This window comes from Alosa pseudoharengus, unplaced genomic scaffold (genome assembly GCF_046254945.1).
Source record: "Alosa pseudoharengus isolate Yale_2024_CS ecotype anadromous, Long Island Sound unplaced genomic scaffold, YU_APseudo_1.1 YU_APseudo_1.1_scf_1, whole genome shotgun sequence".
Classification (NCBI taxonomy): domain Eukaryota; kingdom Metazoa; phylum Chordata; class Actinopteri; order Clupeiformes; family Clupeidae; genus Alosa; species Alosa pseudoharengus.
In genome coordinates this window covers 8,392,505-8,403,947 of record NW_027468564.1, presented here as the reverse complement: position 1 = coordinate 8,403,947, position 11,443 = coordinate 8,392,505, and positions in this window count along the sequence as shown.

Sequence of the window (11,443 nt, the reverse complement as noted above, 5' to 3'; positions counted from 1 at the left end):
TGCTACGCAGCATCCAGCGGGAGGGTCAATGTTGCGCTACGCAGCATCCAGCGGGAGGGTCAATGTTGCGTCATGCAGCATCCAACGCAAATGGGTTAAGAGAGGAGTCACCGTGCCACAGTGCTAAGCACATAGAATGTGGCACTGTCCCTTTAAGGCACTTAATCATGACTCTCCTGACCCATCACCAGTCTACATTGGCCTTAATCATGACTCTCCTGACCCATCACCAGTCTACATTGGCCTTAATCATGACTCTCCTGACCCATCACCAGTCTACATTGGCCTTAATAATGACTCTCCTGACCCATCACCAGTCTACATTGGCCTTAATAATGACTCTGCTCATGCTCCTGTCCTTATGTCTGCAGGTGTCTTAGGGGTAGCCGTGGCCTACTGGTTAGCGCTTCGGACTTGTAACCGCAGGGTTGCCGGTTTGAGCCCCGACCAGTAGGCACGGCTGAAGTGCCCTTGAGCAAGGCACCTAACCCCTCACTGCTCCCCAAGCGCCGCTGTTGTTGCAGGCAGCTCACTGTGCCGGGATTAGTGTGTGCTTCACCTCACTGTGTGTTCACTGTGTGCTGAGTGTGTTTCACTAATTTTCGATGTTCCCTGCCTCCCTCCCTAACCACCACTAGGTTGGACCTTGTCCAACCGTCCAGGGCATGGGTGTAGATTTGCGTGTGTACCGAAGGACGTGTCCACACCAATGTCAAATGACGACTGAAATGTCCCCACCATTATTCAGGTTGAAATGGGAAAAAAGCGCCTCGTGCGGTACACAAAGGGTTAAATAATTTCCCACTTCAGTGTCGCCTCCCAAAATACGTATTTTAGAAAGGTCTGTTTTTTGATTGGCTTAGCTCACTGTATGCTGTCGATTCGAAGTTTTTGCACACTTGGATGTAGAGTTGGATGTCTCGAGACCGGTCTTGGTCTCGAGACCGGTCTCGAGACCACTTTTACGTGGTCTCGGTCTTGTCACAGTCTCGACCGTCTTTGGTCTTGGTCTTGTCTTGGTCTCGGATCCCTCGGTCTTGTCTTGGTCTCATTGTCTTGGTCTTGCGGTCTCGGGTCGACATAGTGGTCGGGAGATTTGCAACAAATATGTCCATGATACAAAACATAACATTCGATAATGCAACATTAAATTATTTCGCCTTTCACGCCCTTCAAATGCAACCTTTCAAATGCATCCAATCAATGACATACATGTATTTTGTTGTGATTAAGAAACTGGCGCTCATCCAATCTAAAGACGCAAGTGTAGCCAGCGCGAAACGTTAGGTTTACGTCGTAGCTGTCAGTCTCAGTCAGACCTAGTAATAATAATGTCAGTGAATTCCGCCATCATTAAATTTGCATTCACGGAACATAAAGACATTTGCAGTCCAGGGGCAAGAAAGAAGCATTCTGCAAAATGCAAGTTTTGCAAAGTCTCTCTCTATCATCATTGTCATGCAATTGCTATAGCCTACATAGTTTATCTCACCCAGTCTACGAAAACATTTACAGTGAGTGAGCTCACAATCACACACATTCATGACATGCTCTGTCTCTGCATTGTTCTGTCTGTAGTTGAAATAATACCTTCTTAAATTTAATTTAAACTGGGACTGAACCTCTTACCCCAGCAGGGTTCTCAAGTCTCACGCAATGGGCGTGAGACACACGCAATTCAACAAGTTCACACGCTCACACACCACACCTTGCATTTCTCACGCAGAAATATTACTAGGGATGTCAAGGCATCTGCATAATTATTAGAGGAGGCGCACGAGAGGATTTCTCGCAAGGTTCAGAACTAGCGCACCACTCACCAGCAAAATCAAAAAAAGAAATAGCCACCGACATCCAATCAAAAAATAGTAGGCTATTCGTTGTATCCGGGTAAAATTCCAAAATAGCACATTCCCTCGTTATGCCACGTTATGCTTGTGTGGGGTTACACGTTTAAGATTTCAAAACTGCACCAACATTCTTTTTGGCCTAGCCTACTTTATGGCAAAATTATTTCTTATCTATAAACTAAACTAAACTGTCGGTCATTAAGAAAACCTAATGATTGTGTCGTTATAGCTTTGTGTAAGCCAGACATCAGCAACGTTCATTTTACACGACCAATCACTCTCGTGGCTGCCTGCACTTTCCCTGTCGTCACGGCTGCAACTTTCGCACTCGTTTGTGCTTTTTAGCGCCGTGTTCATCAGGTCCCGGGACACCCATCTGATCCTCCAAGGACCATGTCAACAATGAATGAAAATTAGCTTATTATTAACGAGTGTTATCAATTTGAGCGAGTATGCTACACATAGGCCTACATTTATTTCTAAACATACAGGACTGCTGCAGACAATGACCTGCCAACCACCATAATGTATAATGAACTTGCTGTCCTCGGTTTCGGCATGCACATGCTTAGTCTAATGATTCAGTGACAATATAGGCTACTCAAGTGAATAAATCAATTAGCCTAATAAATAAAATATTTGTCTCACTCAGTACATATAGGCCTACATCTCGTAAATTGGTGAGCCATAGAATATCCCAGCGTCACGATTATTATATTTCAAGATTTCAATCTATCCCACCTAAATATGAAAAGTTATTTCTACTGACATGCTTCCTGGTGACATAAAAAAACAAATGGTTTCCCTTGATAAGGCTGACATAAGAGACATAGGCTATGCATTATACTTTCCCAGACAAAAACAAGATATAGGATGTATAGATTACAATGACAAATTCAAGGTCTCAAAGGGTTAATGCTTCTTTCCAATTTTTTTTTATAATTAGTGAGTGAGTGCACCCCCCCCCCCCCCCAATCTCACTCCAAGCTGAGCTCAAAACTTGAGAACCCTGCCCCAGTATGCTGCTCTTATTCAATTGATGCAAGTTATGGTGTAACACCAGAGACTTTCTAATGTGGAGACACAGCACTCAAAAAATCCTCCATAGAAATGCATGGGGCTAGTTTGCAACGCCAATATGGCCGTTGTCTACACATATCCCACCCCTTCCTCGGCAAAATGTCGACATGTGTATACATTGAGCGAATCATGTGGTGTGAGTTGACTACTTTGAGCCAATTATGTGCTGTGTTGTGCAGACATTGTGCCAATCATGTGTTGTGAACTCGACACTGGAGCACGGTTGGTGTGGTGAAACCTTGCGCACGCGCATTTCTGCTGAATAGGATGCCCGATGAGTACCTAAAAAGCGTTGCAATATGGCCGCCGAGTGGAGGGACATGCCTAAAAGGACTTTGGTAACACTAGCTCGCTAGCTGTTTTTTTTTTTTTTTTTTTTGGTCTCGGTCTTGGTCTCGGTCTCGTCTCGACTTTGTCTTGGTCTTGACTCAGTCTGTCTTGGCCTTGGTCTCGTCTTGGTCTCGGTCTTGATACCCTCTGGTCTTGGTAGTGTCTTGGTCTCGGTTTAGGCGGTCTTGACTACAAGTCTACTTGGATGCAAAGATCTGGATAGTGTCCCCACCAAAGCTCAGACCAAACCTACGCCCCAAGCTCAGACCAAACCTACGCCCTAGACCAAACCTATGCCCCAAGCTCAGACCAAACCTACGCCCTTGGTCCAGGGGGTAGGCTCCGCCCCTACCGTCTCGTTCCGGTAGGATAGGGTCTGCATGCTCAGTGACCTGGACCTACACTGTAGGACGGGGCCTATGCCGAAGACTCTCATTGATGCTTATTCTATTCACTCATTTGGTATTTATTAATTTGCTGATGACTTTTGTAAATTTAGAATGTGGATTAAAATATGTGTTAACTTCAGTCATGTCTTCCTGAGTATTTCTGGGTGAACTACAGGCCTGCCTTAGACAGAGCATGCATGCAGGAGAGCAGAGAGAGAGAGAGAGAGAGAGAGAGAGAGAGAGGGAGGGTGAGAGAGAGGGAGAGAGGGAGGGTGAGAGAGGGAAGGAGAGATAGAGAGGAGGGGGGAGGGTGAGAGAGACAGAGGGTGAGACAGAGAGAGAGAGGGAAGGAGAGAGAGAGAGGGGAGAAGTTTCTGTGCTCAAGATTTGGCAGAGATAAACCCACTGCTCATAGAGAGTTACCATGGAGACAGATGTAGTGATAATCAGAGTCACACGTCAGACACCTAAATCCTTCAGTGTGTGTGTGTGCGTGTGTGTGCGTGTGTGTGCGTGGGTGTGTGCGTGTGTGTGGGGTGTGTGCGTGTGTGTGCTTGCATGTGTCCGTTCAGTTCCTTCCCCACCTGAGCTTTGTGCATGCTTGTGTGTGTGTGTGTGTAAGTGTGTGTGTGCGTGTGTATAAGTGTGTGTGTGTGTGTGTGTGTGTATGTATGTGTGTGTTTGTCCATTTAGTTCTACCCCACCAGATATGAATCTAACTGTCAGAAAACAGGAAATCTTGAGGTTGTAAACATATGTGGATGGACACTGCAGTGTTAATCAGGCCTCAGTTCATATGTACATGGACACTGCAGTGTTAAACAGGCCTCAGTTCATATGTACATGGACACTGCAGTGTTAAACAGGCCTCAGTTCATATGTGGATGTACATGGACACTGCAGTGTTAAACAGGCCTCAGTTCATATGTGAATGTACATGGACACTGCAGTGTTAAACAGGCCTCAGTTCATATGTACATGGACACTGCAGTGTTAAACAGGCCTCAGTTCATATGTGGATGTACATGGACACTGCAGTGTTAAACAGGCCTCAGTTCATATGTGAATGTACATGGACACTGCAGTGTTAAACAGGCCTCAGTTCATATTTGTCTGTATGGACACTGCAGTGTTAAACAGGCCTCAGTTCATATGTACATGGACACTGCAGTGTTAAACAGGCCTCAGTTCATATGTGGATGCTCATGGACACTGAAGTGTTAAACCATAGACTGTATATATAGAACTGGACAGTGTGGCTGAATTCTGCAGTGTTCTATGGAATTGAAGCCGCCGAGGCGATGCCATCTTGGAAAATTTGGAGCCAATTTGAAGTGCGGCTGCGCAGCAAAAGTTGAAGCATGCGCAGTGAAGAGGAGTCGCGGTCAGGCACGCCCACTCAGTTGCCACTCAGCGAGTTAAACACGCCCCTTGTCAAGTGAAACCCGCCCCCTTCTCCTTTCCACAATGCAGGTCGACTCGGCGCTGAAGGCTAGCTGGCTGGATGAATTTTGCGGCTGTGAGTTAGCTAAACAGTACAAACAACAATCGGTTTGTTCTTGTCTGGTAAGTCTTGCGTATCAACTGAAAAGTTTTTTTTTTGTCTATTGGTGTTCTTAAATACGTCTAAGAGAGCTTATTATGTTGATTATAGACTGACAATTTAGTATGGTGAATACTAATGAGCTAACAACAGAAATACGTACAGCGAATTACATGCTAACGTTAGCGGCTACATTAACGTTACCGTTAACGGGAGGCTAAGTTAGTCGTTGAAGTGAAGATTAGCACACAGCTCCCTTAACAGTCGATGCATGATATACTTGGTTTTATTAGTTGTTGCTGTTTTCAAATATCTCAATCTTAATGTATGCCATCCCATCTCAACATGGAGTAACCATTGACTGTACATGGGGATTAATAACACTAGACAGTCAGTACAGTATATGATGTGAAAAAGCAACGCAAGTTAACGTTAACGTAGTGTGAAGCATGGACCTCATCAACCCGTCATGTTAATGTAACTACTAGCCAGTTTGCCAGCGTTGCATTTTTTCTAACGTTAACGACAGACACCTCTGTTAGAGCTACTTCTGTGATGGTAGGTCGGTAGCATAGACTGTAAAAAATAGATCGGTAGGTCGGTAGTTGTAGACGGTTGTAGACCGCATAAGTGAATGATCGATAAATGAAACGCCTGCATTAAACACTACACCAAGAACCAGTAACTTCCCAGGGATATCGGTGAACATTTGAGAAAGACTTTAGCTTGTCATCTAACGTCCATGAACAGTCATACTGATAACGTTATTTTTCAAGCTGACGCAAGTTAATAACATTCACACCGCATATTTAAATGTGTAGTTAACATTAGGTAGGCTGTGAAGTTCATTGCACACATATTAATGAATTGGTATTACTAGTGGTGTTGAGTGCCTGATTAGATGCTTTGTAATGTTGTAAAATTGTCTGACTAACTTCATTGTAACTTTCCTTTTTTGCAGGTAAGATATGGGTGATGGCTGAATGTACTGGAGGTGGCGGCAAGGTGGTCTCCATGGTCTACATTAGTCTGCAAGCAAGGGAATGCCTACGTGAAGTGGTTTGGCTGGGGTGGTCTGAGGTGGCATGTCCTCCCCCTTTCTCCAAGTCCCCTGACATCCATCTCCCTGACATCATCACCCAGCGTCACTGGATCAACCTGAAGCCCCTTACACATGGGACATGGACAGCACCACTACGTTCTGAAAACACATGACTTTCAATAACTTGCGTGGCACCAAGAAAGGTCTGCCGCTGCTCTGAACCTTCTGTTAATGTGACATCATTCATACTTGAGGCTGTACACATCCCTTTGTTTCTATTTTCTTTATTGATGTCACCCAAACTTCAACTTTCTGTATGCCCCTGAACTCACACAAATTGTAAATTGCAATGCGCCATTTAACCAGTGGTGTTAGTCTAGTTAGTTAGTTGCAGTGGTGGGTATACTGTGAGCAACCCCAAATGTTATTAAATACGTATCCTTGCCTATTTTAAATGGGTATACTGAGATGATGCTGCTTTTTAAATGGGTTTACTGTGTAGTCCTGTGTATCACGTAGACTATACCACTGCATTTAACTGCCTTGGTATTTAAAAGTCAGAGGCCATTGCTTAGTAACATTTAACAGTAGCCTACACAAAGATGTAGACGTTACAATAATATTAATATCAGAATAATTATTGGTTGATACTAAATCAATATTGAATGTTTTTTTTATTTCTTTTGTGTGATATATCATTCAGAATGCTGCAACATGACTGGTCTGCAATCAGCCAAAGAGGACACATCGTAACTCCTCTCCTAGTTACTCTCCATTGGCTCCCTACAGTAGCCAGAATTACATTTAAATCTCTCACTTTGGCCTATAGGACACTGACTGGATCTGCTCCTTGTTATTTTAATTCAATGATCTAGATATACATCCCCAACCGCCCACTGTGGTCTTCTGATGAGCGTCTGTTGTGTCGACCAGTCTTAAACGCTAGGTCAAATTCAAGACTCTCTTCCTCAGTGGTTCCATGTTGGTGGAATGAGTTGCCCAGTGCTCTTCGTTCTTGTGATAGTTTTTGGTCTTTTAAGCACTTATACATGGTTTGTATGCAGTAGTACTGTTTTATTTTCATTATAGGCTGTTGATTAATTTGACATTGTTTATTATTGATATTCTCCTTAATGTAGTCTTACCATGTTTTTGTTATTATATTATTGATTGAATGGGCATTATTATTTATTATTGCTTTCCCCCCTCATTTTCATTGTTTATTTCATTAGGCTTGATTGATCCCTGTTTTAAGTATTATATTGTTTTGTATTTGTTAAGGGTAACCATCATCATCATAATGTGGTATTTTCTTATGCACTTGAAACAAAGAATAAAAATGTTTCTTTAAACGTAGTACCACTTTAAACATCACACACTGAACAGCAAAGTAGCTTCCTGATTATGTGTAAAATGTTTACAGAGTATCCTGATGTAGTAGATCCATGTTCTCATATTTTTACAGCTGACATGAAGGCTGCAGTATTACATTTTTGATTTATAATGGAGCACCCTCTCTGGTGAAAGACTAGCAAGCATGTGGTAGAGGCATACGATTACAGACATATTGAGAGAGCCTATCAATGAGTTGTCGCAGTTTTCAATTTAGACGTATTATTTTGAAATGATGTACGTCTACGGAGGATTTACACATCACTGGTAAGACCTGATCAAACCATACCAATGCAAAATGCTTCTCCAGCAGTGCAATCGCAGGTAACAACGATACCGTAACGCATTTTCAGATACCGCTGTTCTGAGCATACTAAGCAAATTGGCCATTTGTAACTTTGAATCCCTCCTCACGTTAAGCTATGGTCCAATAAGGTGTTCACTAAAACACAAGTAACGTTATTTGTCGGGCTGATTCATAAATGGGCATACCGAGGTTGTCGACCTAGCAGGCTAGGTGGCGTTTATTGCCATTCGCAAAACTAAGCAAGAGTTAACGTTAATGAAACTTAACATCGCCTTCTCCAGTGACAAAGTGTATTCAAATGAAGTTGCAACGAGGATGGCGGCAATCACTGGTTACGTTATACCATTTGAAACAAGTAGGACTGTAAATGATGGTGACTATGGCTAACGTCACTTCGGATCAATATAGCAAGCAGAGCCCTTTTACTTTACCTATCAACTGGCTAATGCTAGCATGATGTAGCATGCTATGAGCTAATATACTTAGCATCTACGAAAGAACAGCACATATCTTTTTTCACAAAGAATCGGTCACAACTAACAACGATGTCTCTTACAAACAACTACACAATGTATGACTATCAATATGTATTTAGTCAGACTGTGATAAGATATAGCCTAATGATAATAACAGCAACACTTCTTTAGGTTAGATTATGTGTCGAAATCAGGTGTCGTTAAAATAAGTGAGCGATGACGTGGTAGTGTCTGCAGCCTAGACGGTAAAACTTAATGGGCAAAGCGTCGTGTCTGCAGCCAGCCAGCTGTCAATCATAGGTGTAAACACGCCCTTTTTAGATTTGTTAATATAACATTAAAAAAAATAATTTCAGCGAGAAAAGAAAAATTGTGTGTATTGAAGCATCTTGAAAACTATTTTTTCGAATAAAAAGTTGTTGATACAAAAATAGTTTTAGGTGAGAAAAGTGACACGGAAAGTTGGCTACTTGGCCATTGAAATACATGGGGGTGGGCGGAGTTACACATTGTACTGCAGCCAGCCACCAGGGGGCTCTGGACTAGCGCTCGCATCACTCTTAACAGACGGCACACTGTCCAGTTCTATATATACAGTCTATGTGTTAAACAGGCCTGAGTTCATATGTACATGGACACTGCAGTGTTAAACAGGCCTCAGTTCATATGTACATGGACACTGCAGTGTTAAACAGGCCTCAGTTCATATGTACATGGACACTGAACAGGCCTCAGTTCATATGTACATGGACACTGCAGTGTTAAACAGGCCTCAGTTCATATGTGGATGTACATGGACACTGCAGTGTTAAACAGGCCTCAGTTCATATGTGAATGTACATGGACACTGCAGTGTTAAACAGGCTTCAGTTATGTACATGAACATTGCAGTGTTAAACAGGCCTCAGTTCAAGGCCTCAGTTCATATGTACATGGACACTGCAGTGTTAAACAGGCCTCAGTTCATATGTATCTGTATGGACACTGCAGTGTTAATCAGGCCTCAGTTCATATGTACATGGACACTGCAGTGTTAAACAGGCCTCAGTTCATATGTACATGGACACTGCAGTGTTAAACAGGCCTCAGTTCATATGTGGATGTACATGGACACTGCAGTGTTAAACAGGCCTCAGTTCATATGTGGATGTACATGGACACTGCAGTGTTAAACAGGCCTCAGTTCATATGTACATGGACACTGCAGTGTTAAACAGGCCTCAGTTCATATGTGTCTGTATGGACACTGCAGTGTTAAACAGGCCTCAGTTCATATGTACATGGACACTGCAGTGTTAAACAGGCCTCAGTTCATATGTGTCTGTATGGACACTGCAGTGTTAAACAGGCCTCAGTTCATATGTACATGGACACTGCAGTGTTAATCAGGCCTCAGTTCATATGTACATGGACACTGCAGTGTTAAACAGGCCTCAGTTCATATGTACATGGACACTGCAGTGTTAAACAGGCCTCAGTTCATATGTGTCTGTATGTGGTGGATGTTTTATCATGTTTGTCTCTTTTTAGATGGTAGAACATCATCATCATCTTTGTGGTTATGATTCAATTCGGTACATAATGTCCTCTTTTAAATTGTCTTTATTTATATATGTTTAAAAGTTACAAATCTTGCAGAAAAAAATATATTTAGAGTATAATAATAATGCCGGTATTTTAAAACATTTGATGGGTTCAAAACAAAAGACCCTGTCTGCCTCAACCAAACAGCAACAATGAAATACAATATGTATCAACAGGACAGCTGAGATGCTATAAATGGACATTTTAGCTGCATCTTCTGAAGCTACAGTAGAGAGAAGTCTGTTGAAGTCTGCTAAGTTCAGGAGCTACAGCAGACACAGGAGAGAGAAGCGTGTTGAGTTAAGATGTGTTGAGTTCAGCAGCTACAGCAGACACAGGAGAGAGAAGCGTGTTGAGTTCAGGTGTTGAGTTCAGCAGCTACAGCAGACACAGGAGAGAGAAGCGTGTTGAGTTCAGATGTGTTCAGCAGCTACAGCAACCAGAGGCGTATCAAGCTTTTTTAAAGTGTGGGTGTTGTGGGATAGGAAAATGAAGCAATCTGGGCAAATTATAAATAACTCCCTACAGGGACGTTGTAAGTATTTTCTGAGAGGGGTGCGGACTGGTGTCTGGGAGTTTCTCTCCCGAAAAAAATTGAGATTCTGATTGCTAAACACACCATTTTAATGCAGTTTGGGAGGGACAGAAGAAGCAGTGCCTATGTGTGGCTCATGTGACATGTAGGCCTACATGATCTACCTGCTATCACTTCACTATTTGACACTACCCTACATGGAGACATATCTCATGTTATAAATCAAGAAATCATTTCAGAAATTATGTTTTGTGCATGTGGGTTAGCAGGCTACAATAAATTGCCTAACAGACAACAGCCTAATTTCGAGATATCACTAATAGCCTACCTATTAAATAAAAATAAAGGACACAGAATAGTGACAGAACTGTAAGCTCAAATTCAAAAACGTTTGAAGTCTACCCAAACATATGCAAAGGGAATATAAATAAATTGTGTTGCATATAGCCAGCTTAATTAATATCAATTTAAAGATTATGATTAGCAGTTTCTACGTTTTTTCTATTGATAGTTACAGGAAGCCACATTGCTGTTTAAACTATTGTTGCTTCTAGCCCACGTTACCTCCAGTTTCACTTGCTGCAGAGACGCACACATTGCATGAGCGCTCATAAGCGTTCTATTTGAGTTCTACATGCTGGAAATCTTAGTTCTCAGATGTAGAACTCAAATGTGTCTTGACGCCGCCGTTTGTAAGATCAAAATAAGATGTTCTAAATGGAACGCGATCGTATTTAAGGCATTAAGATCTCCAGTAGCACTACGACACACATTGACAGTAAAATGCCACCGACGTTTGTAAGATCAGGTCAAATAAAACGTTCTAAATGGACACAATGTAATTAAGCTGTTCAGATCTTTTCCATGTGTGCTGACTGGGCTATGTCTATATAGTTGATGACACCAAATTAATAC